General features: G+C 51.6%; 3 non-coding genes across 3 annotated transcripts; 1 reads left to right on the top strand and 2 right to left on the bottom strand.

The window, feature by feature from the left end:
• Nucleotides 1–1739: 1739 nt before the first annotated feature.
• On the top strand, nt 1740–1903 carry LOC123360069. Its single transcript, XR_006575961.1, has one exon. It is a non-coding gene; the product is annotated as a U1 spliceosomal RNA (small nuclear RNA).
• Nucleotides 1904–6923: 5020 nt separating this feature from the next.
• On the bottom strand, nt 6924–6995 carry TRNAE-UUC. The gene has a single exon. It is a non-coding gene; the product is annotated as a tRNA-Glu (tRNA).
• Nucleotides 6996–7646: 651 nt separating this feature from the next.
• Nucleotides 7647–7719, bottom strand: TRNAK-CUU. Its single transcript has one exon. It is a non-coding gene; the product is annotated as a tRNA-Lys (tRNA).
• Nucleotides 7720–12062: the final 4343 nt, after the last annotated feature.

Below are 12062 nucleotides of genomic sequence, written 5' to 3' on the forward strand. Positions count from 1 at the left end.
ATGAGATTCTATCTGCCCGCCGGGGTGCCACCCCGTGTTGTACCTGCCGCTTGGTCTGCCTCTGCTGCAAAGTAGCTCGCCTCGCTCAGATCCTTGGGGTTCGCTGAGCTGCAGCTCACCTTGATACACGGGAACAGCTTCAGATCATGGAATATCAGGGTTGGAAGGGACCTCAGGAGGTCATCTAGTCCAACCCAATCCCCAACTAAATCATCCCAGCCAGGGCTTTGTCAAGGCTGACCTTAAAAACCTCTCAGGAAGGAGATTCCACCACCTCCCGAGCACTGGAATTAGATGCTCTAATTCCAGTGCTTCACCACCCTCCTAGTGAAAAAGGATTTTCCTAAGATCCAGCCTAAACCTTCCCCACCGCAACTTGGGACCATTGCTCCTTGTTCTGTCATCTGGTGCCACTGAGAACAGTCTAGATCCATCCTCTTTGGAACCCCCTTTCAGGTAGTTGAAAGCAGCGATCAACTCCCCCCTCATTCTTCTCTTCTGCAGACTAAACAATCCCAGTTCCCTCAGCCTCTCCTCATAAGTCATATCTTCCAGCCCCCTAATCATTTTTGTTGCCCTGTGCTGGACTCTTTTCAGTTTTTCCACATCCTTCTTGCAGTGTGGGGCCCAAAACTGGACACGGTACTCCAGATGGGGCCTCACCAACGTCGAAGAGAAGGGAACGACCACGTCCCTCGATCTGCTGGCAATGCCCCTACGTATACAGTCCAAAATGTCGTTCGCCTTCTTGGCAACAAGGGCACGCTGTCGACTCATATCCAGCTTCTCGTCCACTGTAACCCCTAGGTCCTTTTCTGCAGAACTGCTGCCTAGCCATTCGGTCCCTAGTCTGTAACAGTGAATGGGATTCTTCCGTCCTACGTGCAGGACTACATTAGCTTTTTCCACATCCTCTGTCACTAGGTCGCCTCCTTCATTCAGTAAGGGGCCCACACTTTCCTTGACTTTCTTCCTGTTGCTAACATCCCTGAAGAAACCCTTCTTGTTGTTACTCTTAACATCTCTTGCTAGCTGCAACTCCAAACGTGAGTTGCCGTTCCCGATTTCACTCCTGCGTGCCTGAGCAATATTTTTATACTCCTCCTTGGTCATTTGTCCAATCTTCCACTTCTTCAAACGGCGCTGCCTGCCAGTGCACTCAGCCTCACTTGGCAGGTAACAAAAGGGATCGAGTGTCCGTCCAGTTTCTGGAGAGTGGCTGACAACACCCGACCTTCTGCCCTGAGGAGAAACTGACGTACGACAAGGCAGGGGAGGTCATTCTTGTATGGGACCAACTTCCGGTGGGGGGAGAGGGAGAGAGAGAGAAGCGAAACGCAAGCTGCGCTCTTTCCCCAGCAGCAGGTGGGCCACGTCGCTCTCTGCTGGCCTGGCTGCCCGGGACGGGACTCGGCTACCACTACAGGGCAGGCAAGAGCGGCGGCCCGGGCGGGCAGGGGGAGGGGCCCGAGCGGAGGGGCGGAGCCGCGGGAGCGGGTATGCAGATCTGTGTGCGAGCAGAGCATTGTGGGAGCGGACGCAGGCTGCCAGGCAGGGCCCGACTTTGGCACCGGGAGCTCGGCGTGGAGAAGGGAGGGGCTCTCGGGGACGCGTCAGGGCAGCTGTCGGCAGTGGGGGCCGGTGTGGGTGAGGCCGGCGGTCGGGGGGGCGGCGGTCCGCCCCGTGTGTTGTAAGTGCGGGGTGAGCGAGGGCGGGCGGCGGCCAGGCAGCAGGAATTCATACTTACCTGGCAGAGAAGATATCATGATCACGAAGGTGGTTTTCCCAGAATGAGGTTTATCCATTGCACTGTGGGTGTGCTGACCCCTGCAATTTCCCCAAATGCGGGAAACTTGACTGCATAATTTGTGATAGTGGGGGACTGCATTTGTATTCTCCCCTGGCGATTGGTTGGAACAACAGAAAACCAAAAGTGGGTTGCTTACGCTTAGTGCGCTGCAAAGCAGACTCTAAGGGATGCAATTTTTTTTCTGTGCCTTTGGAAGTGCTCTTTTCTGCAAGCCCTGTACTCTTGAGCACCTTAGTTGTTGTTCTTTCTTTTCCTCGTGATGGGGCAAACAGAGAAAAAGCAAAGCTCAGCTCTAAAACTTTACTCGTGTCTTATAAGGCTCTCTGTGTTCTTGGCTTTTCCTGGTCTTTTGCAGCTGATCTGCTCTCTAGTCTGCTTTTGGGGGGGCTTGGACCGGTGCTGCCTTTGGCTCTAAGGGGAGCTGCCTGCCTGCTCTGCTTCTTTCCCTGCTTGTAGCTTCTTGCCCGGCCCTCCTTCTCGGGCTCTTCCTCCTTTGACGGGAGGACGGCCTGTCCAAAACGCCAGTCCCACCTGGTCCCCTCGTCCAACCGGCAGCCTCGCCCCCTGCCCTGGGGCCGCTTTGGCTTTCGCTGTCTGTTCCTGTCTCTTGGTGGCCACCCTGTCTGTGCTACGGAGACTAGGCTGTCACAACCCCGTGATGGAGGAGGGCTTTCGGTCGCTTTAGGCCCATGCCCCGCTTCTGGCAAACAGGGATACCTAGCTAGGGATACCGCTGGCGAAGCGCCATAGATGGAGCTATCCTCCATGAATTTATCTAGTGCTTTTTTGAACCCTGTTATAGTCTTGGCCTTCGCAACATCCTCTGGAAAAGAGTTCCACAGGTTGACTGTGTGGTGCATGAAGAAAGACTTCCTTTTGTTTGTTTTAAAGCTGCTGACTATTAATTTCATTTGGTGACCCCTAGTTCGTGTGTTATGAGAAGGAGTAAATAACTCTTCCTTATTTACTTTCTCCACGCGGTCATGGTTTTATAGATCTCCCGCATATCCCCCTTTAGTCATCTCTTTTCCAAGATGAAAAATCCCAATCTTATGAATCTCTTCTTAGATGGAAGCTGGTCCATATCCCCTCATCATCTTTGTTGTCCGTTTCTGAATCTTTTCCATTCCCATATATCTTTTTTGAGATTGGGGCGACCGCATCAGCACGCAGTATTCAAGATGTGGGCGTACCATGGATAGATATTGAGCCAGCAGAATGCACATCACAAAACAGTCCCCTGCTAGCTAGGAAACCATCTCACTAACATGAGAATCTTAAAGAAAAAAAACCATTTTCAGAGCTCTGAGCTTTTTTCATATACTATAGAAAAGCTTCAGCCAGTGACACCAGTTCAGGTAGCCCCCTTCTGTTTTTCTCACAGCAGGCAACAGCCTTGCCAAAGCAAAGCCTTAAAAAATTGGGTACAAACTCATAAACATTCCTCTCCACGGAAAAATGCAAAGGGAAATAGGCTGGCCAGGGGTATGAGGACAATGGCCCAGACAAACGGGGAGGGACTTGGTCCAGGGGTGGAGGAAGACAGAAAAAGGGACAGGCATGGGATTGGCTTCCTGTCTTTTTTCCTTTGCTCAGCATTTTACCTGTGACTGTAATGGGGAGACTTGAGAAATACCTGTGACGCCGGCGAGGTAGGTGGCCACCCCAAGAGCACAGAGCTGAGCATTTTCCAGTGGGCTGTTTTCTGTATCCCCAGCGCCTGGCCGTGATCGTATAGTGGTTAGTACTCTGCGCTGTGGCCACAGCAGCCTCGGCTCGAATCCGGGTCACGGCATTGCTTTTTGGTGGGGAGGGGCTATCCTGCAGCACGCCTCGTGCTCAGTCTGATGGCGTCCGTTTGCAAAGAGAGCCATCAGCCGGTCCTTAGTTTCTGCTTGGTAAAGGCAAGTCAGTGGGGTCCATCCGTCAGAAAAAGAGTCCCAGGACTTCTTGCTGGGCGCCAGGGTCCAAAAGCGGCGCATTCCCCCCTGGAAAGGGCTGTGTTTGGAATGTCCGTCCAGTGCGCGTTGAAGGGAAGGATCTGCGTGCCTGGGAAGCTGCGTCCCTCCAGAGGCGCTTGAGAAGCCAAAGGGGCCATGGGTGAGTTTGTGATGAGGTGAGTGTGAAGTGTGGAAGGGGGAGGGTGGCAAGAGGAGGTTTTGAGAGGAAAAAAGGTGCTGCTGAGCTGGTAGGTGAGGGCAAGGTCTCAGGCGGGTGTTGTGTGAGGAGCTGTGTAGGCCCGAAAAGGCGTCGTGCTGGGCAAGGGCAGGTGAGGAGGGCCAGGGCTTTTCCCACGCTGTTGCTGCGGCCAAAGCCTTTGGGAAGCAGAAGAGGGCCATCTCTCTTTCAACACCTACATCACATCTGGTTTTTAGACACCATCACCCTCATCTAAAGTTTCAGGTTTCCTACAACCCTGTGCCTTCTGAGGTGTTCTAATCTCCCCCCTCACTTATTAGATGGACACTAGGACAGAGGCAGAATAGAGACACTTAGCTTAACGAGAACCTCAAACTCCCGCACGGTGGGCCACAGAGTCAAGCAGCCAGCACTCACAATCGGTACCGGCCTTGTTTGGGTTTTTTTCCCAAACTAGCTCAGCACTCAGGGTGTTGAGCCCTTCTGGAAATCTTGCAAAAGAGTTTGGAGCCTGAATGGGTGTTGAGTTCTTAAGAAAACCATGTTTTTGTTTTGTTTCCCCAAGAAAATTGGGGGAAAAAGATTAATCTAGGGTGAACCTGGATGTTTATTGCTGTTTTCGTTCAGCTCCACTAGGCTGTTTCGAAAGCTGGTCCGTTCCCCATTACAGAGGGTCCAAGCAGAGCGAGTGAAGGAACCCCTGTGCTCAGCATCACAACCTGAGCCCGAGGAAAAGCACTGAAACACGCTTAAATGACGCTTTAGGTTCATCCATCAGAATCACAAGAGCAAGACAAAGACATCTCAAGAGGAAGAGTCCTCGGCTTTCATTTACCCCATCGCAACCCTCTTCACTTCTTCTTCTGCCTACCTAAAGGCTCGTCCAGGAAAATCACTCAACTGATTATAATTTGGGCAGAGAAACCCAGGGAGGGCTTGTGCTCCCCCTCCATGTGAGCGGATAGCATTCTGACTTCGTCTACGGGGTCTCTCAGCTTTGGCTTCCCCAGTTTGTCAACTCGGTGCAGGCAGGAAGCAGGCTCTCCTCGGCTTTGGCAAGCCACTTTCTGTCCAAATTGGGAAACCGGTCCAGTCTCCATTCCCCTGTGAGAACAAGAGCAGAGAGTTCACCAGCTGAACCCAATCTGAGGCATTGAAAAAAATGGAATTATGCGTCCCGTTTCTCCCTCAGGATCACCAGGGAAACACACCAAAATCCCAAGAGGAACAACTCGTCTCTGTTTTATTTACCCCCAACGCAATCCTCTCCGCTTCTTCTGCCTCCCTCGAGGCTCTTCCAGGGACAAAACTCATTGAGCTGATAGGATTTGGGGGATGGAAATGGAAAGAGGGGGTTTGACACCTCCTGAGAGGATGTGGACGCGATAGAACAGCTCTTTCGGTTTTAGAAGCCTCCTAGCCTGGCTCTTTTGTTGTCAATACTGTGCCATCAGGAAGCAGCGAAAGCAGGGTAGGTAGGGCACCCGGTGATGTTGCACTGGCAGGGAAAATGGGCTCGGAAGTAATTTCAGTCCCAAGGGGATCTCTGTGACCGAACCCATCACAGTGGCGTAGTCGAGCAGGATATGTGCACAGCTGATTGCTTTGAGACACTGGTAGTGATTTTTAAGCGTGTTGCCCGGAGGACAGACAAAGTGCTTATTCGGGAAAGGGAAGATGACAACTTTGGTTGCCAAATTGGCTGGGAAAGCTCTGGATATATTCAGTTAAGATGCCTATTGCTGATGCTTCAAACTATGGTCTATTTAAGAAATTGGTTTTGAAACAGTTTCAGATTAGGCCCGAAACCTAGAGGGTTAAATTCACAACTCTTTCAACTCCCAGAGCCCTTCTACAGCACAGATGATTTGTATACACCTTCACCGTGAGCCAAATTGGCAGGTTTCCGGGAGCCCTGTGAGTCCGATGTTGTTTTAGTCTCCCTGCTGATTTATTAGGAGAATAAAAGATGGACACCAGAACTGAGGCAGACTACTGACACCGCATTCTGAGAAAACAATGGTGAACCTCCAACTCCAGCAGTGTGGGCCACATAGACAAGTAACCAGCACCCACAATCTTTACAAGCTTTTTTCCAAAATAACTCATCTTTTGGAAAAATAGGTTGAGCCTTTTTGACAATCTGGCTAAAGATTTTAGCGCCTAACTGGGAGCCTAGTTCTTCTGAAAATCTGGCCCTAGCGGTGGGTGTGAGACCTTCTGAAAATTCTGGCCAATGTGTCTGGAAGCTCCAAGAAGCATCGCAACTTTGAGCATTTACGAGAACAGGATGAACAAAACCTTCCTTCCTTGACCTACAATCACCTTGATTCCAGGTTGAGGTTTCAAGAGAATTGATTTGATTCTTAGATGCAATGCGAAACAAACACCCTCCTGTAGACATTGGAAGAGGGAGGCTGAAATGGATCTGCCACTAAACCACGTTGCCTTTCATCAGTAGCCACCTGAGCAAGAGGGTAACCACTGGCCTAGAGGTGAAAGGCCCATAGCCCATGCTCAGAAGTCTTCAGCGGCTAGATCTTAGGAATGGAAAAGCTTAATGATCTTTCTCCGGGGTGGTTACTTCCAAAGACTTGTATATAGCGCTGGGTGAAAGGTTTTTGGATGAATATTATATTTAGTGAAATATTTTGGTGGACCCAAAATGATTGTTTGGTTTGGTTTCACCAAGAAAAGTGAAAAGCAAAAAAAAAAGATCTTGGGTCAAAGTGCAATGTTGTTCTAATTTAGGTTAGGCTAGGTAAGAAGGAAAAACTAAATTGTTTGCACAAGTGTATTTGTGTAAAAGGGTGCAGAGGCTGGGCTTTAAGGGGCAGATAGCCATATTGTAGTAGTTGGAAGCTTTGCTTTCCCCATGGCCTCCAAAGAGTTTCCAAGCATTCTGAAGGAGGCCAGGAAGTTGCATTCTGCCAGTTGAACTCCAAGCAAGGTAGACTTTTGTTGAAAAGAGTAACTCCCTGACCGGGAATCGAACCCGGGCCATGGCGGTGAAAGCACCAAATCCTAACCACTAGACCACCAGGGAAATTGCATTTGGGGGGTTGGGCTTGACTTTCTAGGCCTACTTTCTGTCCAACTGAGGCCATTTGTTCGTCTTCAAAGGAGGTTAACACAAGCTCTGAGCACTTCGTTTCCTTACGGTTCCCTTCCTATTTTTAGCACTGATATGAAAAAGAAACAGAAAACATATTAAAACAATTTCCAGTATTGTTATACATTGAGGCCACGTCTTTTTTTTTTTTTAAACAGTTTTATTGCTATCTTGTTTTACTCTCCATGGGCTTACAGAAATGTACGAGGGATGAATAAGATGTGGTTGGAATCGTCAGCCTTAAGCAATCTCCATCCCAATGAAGAGGGCTGGTGGAGGATTTGAGAAAGAAGCAGTTATCTCAACTACTGAGCGCTGGCGAAGATATAGAAATAAGTAGAGAAGCTCTAGATGGCTGCTCAGGGGGTGGGGGGCAATCAGCTTCTGAAAGATTATTTTTTCCCTCTCTTGCCTGGGCTAGAAGAGACTCAACTCTCTTAGGACCATGGATTTGTCAATGTGTCTTGTCTTCATGATGTACTAAAGGTCCAAGACCGCCTCAGCTGGTTGAGAGGACAAAGAGTGGATTCTGTTATGCTCTGAGACTCTAAGGGAGAGAGTGACGTCGAAGAGTGCAAGATTGAACGCCCAACGTGGGGCTTGAACCCACGACCCTGAGATTAAGAGTCTCATGCTTTACTGACTGAGCTAGTCAGGCTAGGCCTCAAGGGGTCGCAAAGGCACAGACAGTGCAAAAGAAGAGTGAAGGAAGTTTCTTTGCGTGCTGAGATTCGTTTCCTGACATTTGCCTTCTTTCCTGGTTCCTTCGCTCTCCAGCTAGCAAACAGGGCCCGTTCCAAGGCTAGTTAGATGCTGGTGTCTAGACCAGAGAAGTGGGGTTCATCTAGCAGCTGCTCAGAGAAACCTGGGTGGGAGGGTGGAATTTAGGATTCTCCCACCAGGAGGAGGTGCTGTTTCTCAGAAAAAGCTTCTCAGCACCCAAAGAGGGGGCAGAGAAGACAGTTCCCCGCCGGCCGCCAGACACATCTTTTCGCAGGGAATCAGAACCCCCTGGGGTAAAACTCCTCCAAGGATGTGCGGCTCCAGGAATGTCAGAGAAGGGAAGGACTGTTTGCATTAGGAGGTGGGTGCGGGAACCTGCAGGTCCTTAGGTCCCTCCAGCGTCCGATGAAAGCATTTGGGGGGAAGGGGCCGGGATAGACAAAGACAGGAAAGACGGGCTTGCGGCTCCTGTGCAAACACCATGTTGCCAGCGGTCCAAGAGAAGCGGGTGGGGGTTCGAGCATTTTGGCTGCTTCCCAAGGGCACGGAACTCACAACCTGGCAATGCTCAGAGCCCCGTTCCTCGGGAGTTTTCTTTGTGTTGGTCTTGTGATGCTGAGGGAGGAAGCTGAAGCATCATTTGAGTTTGTTTCAGTGCCTTCGGTTGGGCTAAGGTTGTGACCCATTCATATATATAGTATGAACTATATTCACTAACTATACTACAAACGAATAAAGTTAACTACAACTATATAAACCTGAACTATATATACAAGAATTAACGAGAGAAACTACGAGTAGCTAGGGAAGTGGAGGTCAGCTAAGCCGCGCTCCACTGTTCCAACGACCGACACGGGCAGTAAGAAGGAACTGAGGGGTGGGTGGGTCAGCCGGGGTATATATCTGGCGCTATAGCGGCACCACTCCAGGGGGCGCCCAGCCGACGCACCGAGTGTTGCTAGGGTAAAAATCTTCCAACGAATGTGCACACGGCGTGCGCACACCTAACTGGAATGCGTACGAGCAATCACTCGAAGAAGAACTCCTTCTTTCTTGTATATTGCAAAGAAACCTGGTGTTATTTTTCACCAAGGAAGCTGGGAGATGTTTGAACACAAAGTATTGCAGCTTGGGAACAATCCCCCAGAAATGGCATCTTCCACTCCACAAATCAGTAGCAAACAGTTAATATTAGTGTTTGTCTGAGAATAGAGTGAAGGTGAGTGTTTACTCCGACACCTCAGTGAGTGAAACAGACAGAAAGAGCAAGGTTGTTCTGAAAGACAACGGATCTGTCTGGAGGCAAACAGACCTTGAGAATGAGCAAGAGTGTGAAAAGAGGTTCAAATGTGGGTTAGGTGTTAGTTAGGTTGGTCTGACAAATTGCAAGAAAATACCAATGCTCATAGACTGATGCAGACACGGCCTTACAACTCCCCCACTGCCAGCTCCCGATCGGTGTCAGAAGCTCTCCCTTTCCTGCTCCCCAGCCCTCAGCCCCAGGAACCACTGTCCCCTGCTTCCCCCTCTGGCCCCACCAACTTTTCCTCCCATTTCTGGGTTCCTCGACCCAGGGGCCAGACACGGGGTCCTACTCACCGCAATGCTCTCCACGAGGGCTGCTTTGGAGACCTGGGGCTCCAGAGTGTCCAGCCCCTGCTGCTGTGCCAAGAAGCGCAGACGTGGGACAGCATGGAGGAAGCCGAGCTGTTGGGCCCTGTCCTCCACCAACTAGGAGTGGGGGAGAGAGAGAGAGAGATGGTTAGGTGAGGACCTCCACATGGGCGCCAACTTATATGGGCTCCTGGGGCTTTAGCCCCAGGAATATTCACAGTCAGGGGCTCTGCTCCACCAATATTTGGAGCTAGGTTTCTCCCCTGCTTGGAGCTCCCCGCCCCCGCCTCTCACCACCCCCCCGCCGCCGCCGCCAGGGATGGAGCTTCCCCCCCTCCACCCCGGAGCTTCCCTGCCTGAACATAAAGAGTGCGCAGCGCGCGTCTCTCTCCCTTGCTGCTGCTGCTGCCGCCGCCTAAGGGCTACAGCAGAAGAGCAGTGCTAGCTGCTGTAGCACCTCAGGAGGGGAGGGGACCCTGCCGTTTTTGGCAGCCCTCCCCTCCCGCTACCTGGAGGAGACACAAAGGGGACTTCCGGCCAGGAGACGGACATCACTCACCTTAGCAGCTGCTGGGGCTTCTCTGAGTGTTTGCCCTGCAGACAGTCTGCTCCGAGGGAGAGGAGGCTCCCCAAAGTCCTGCCTGGCTTGGTGGGGAGCAGTTCCAGAGCAGCGCCCAGGGACTCCGTGACACCCGGTACCCACCACAGGGGAGGCGAGTGGGCTTTCTGGACCTGAGAGAGACCCTAGGAGCATGTGCAGTGACTGTGGTGCAGAGTGAGTGTGCTGCGGGGAGCGGGGGGAGGAGGGGTCCCTCCCCTGGAGCTTGTGGCTGCCGGTAACGGGGGTGGGGCAGGAGTCCTCTCTGGCCATAGCCCTGGGGCAGCCTGTCTGCATCCCAAGTTCCTTATCCCCAGCCCTGCCCCACCCCAGTCCCTGCACCCCCAGCACCCCAGCCCTGAGCACCCTCCTGCACTGTGAACCCCTCATCCACAGCCCAACCCCAGAGCCCTCACCTGAGGGGAAAAACGTGCAACTTAAATTTGGTGGTCAGTTTGGAGTATCATTTTGTTTAGCATGATACTTGACTATTTTACACCCCTTTTAAAGTATATAACTAGTCGTATACAGGTGTTACAAAGTGGGAATGTTCTTTAGATGGTGGGATAAGGGGGTGTGATTGTTGCAGAGCCCTAGAGGGACAGTGTGAGCTGTCTGCACGGAGAATGGCTGCAACCCTGTCTCCTGGTAATTGATGGCCTGGGCCACTCTCCTGCAAGGTGCCAACTGAAGGTGTTGGAGAACAAAGAGATCAGGTGGCCTCCTAATGCCTGGAAAAGAGACAAAGGCCAGAGGAGGGAGTGTCAGTGCCTGTGTGGACTTCTGGGAAGTGCATGGGGTAGAAGGGGATGCTGGGATGCTTTGGAACAACTCCATACAAAGCCAGTCAGGACTCTGGGGGAGCCTCCTCTCTCGGAGCGTACTGTCTCCAGGGCAAGAAGTTTACACCTTCCTGGGTCTGACCTCGGAGCATTCAGCCCTTCCACACCGTGCGCTTTCCGCAGTGAGTCTGCCCAGGCAGGTCCTGGGGCAGCCAGAGGTCCCTGCACCCCAACTCTGCAGTCAGATGTGACTCTCAGCCAGACAGTAAAACAGAAGGTTTATTAGATGATGGGAACACAGTTTAAACAGAGCTTGTTGGTACAGAAAACAGAACCCCTCTGTCAGGTCCATCTTCGGGGGTGGGGAGCCCAGAACCAAGTTCTGGGTCTCTCCCCATTTCCCCAGCCAGCTCCAAAATGACACTCCCTCCTCTGGCCTCTGTGTCTCTTCCGGACAAGGAGGCCACCTGATCTCTTTGTCCCCAACACCTTCAGTTGGCATCTTGCAGGGGAAACTGAGGCACCCACACAGTATTCAGAGAAAATATTAAGAACATTCCCACTTCATCACAACATGTGCAACAAAATATAATACTGTATATTGAAGTAGGCAAGTGCTGCTTCTGACTTTCCACTTTTAATTGACCCTTGTAATCTTGTGGCACTGACGCGTTGTAGCTTCATTTTATATCGGCTTACAGGGCAGGAGCGGGGGGCACCACCATTTTGGGCCCCACCAAAAATTATACAAACCTGCCGCCTATGGCAGGGATGGTGCCTGTAGCCTCTGTTTGCCAGAAGCTGGGAATGGGCGGCAGGGGATGGATCACTTGATGATTCCCTGCTTTGTTCATTCCCTCTGGGGCACCTGGCACTGGCCGCTGTCAGAAGACAGGAGGATACTGGGCTAGATGGACTTTGCGTCTGAGCCAGACTGGCCGTTCTTATGTCTCCCTTGGCGCAGCAGTGACACCCAGTGGGCAGTCAGAGTAATGCACAGAAGGTATTTTCCTTGGCGCAGCAGTGACACCCAGTGGCCAATCAGGGTAACACACAGAGCATGTTTCCCTTGGAGCAGCAGTGACACCTCGTGGTCATTCAGGGTAATGCACAGAAGGTGTTTCCCTTGGTACAGCAGTGACACCCAGTGGCCAGGTGGCATAATGCACAGCGTGTGTCTGCCTTCTAGGAGCAGTGACTCCCACGGACCAGTCACGGTAAGGCACAGAGTGTGTTTCCCACCAATCTGGGTAATGCATAGAGCATATTTCCCATGGAGCAGCA

Source organism: Mauremys mutica, unplaced genomic scaffold, assembly GCF_020497125.1.
Source record: "Mauremys mutica isolate MM-2020 ecotype Southern unplaced genomic scaffold, ASM2049712v1 Super-Scaffold_100210, whole genome shotgun sequence".
NCBI lineage: Eukaryota > Metazoa > Chordata > Testudines > Geoemydidae > Mauremys > Mauremys mutica.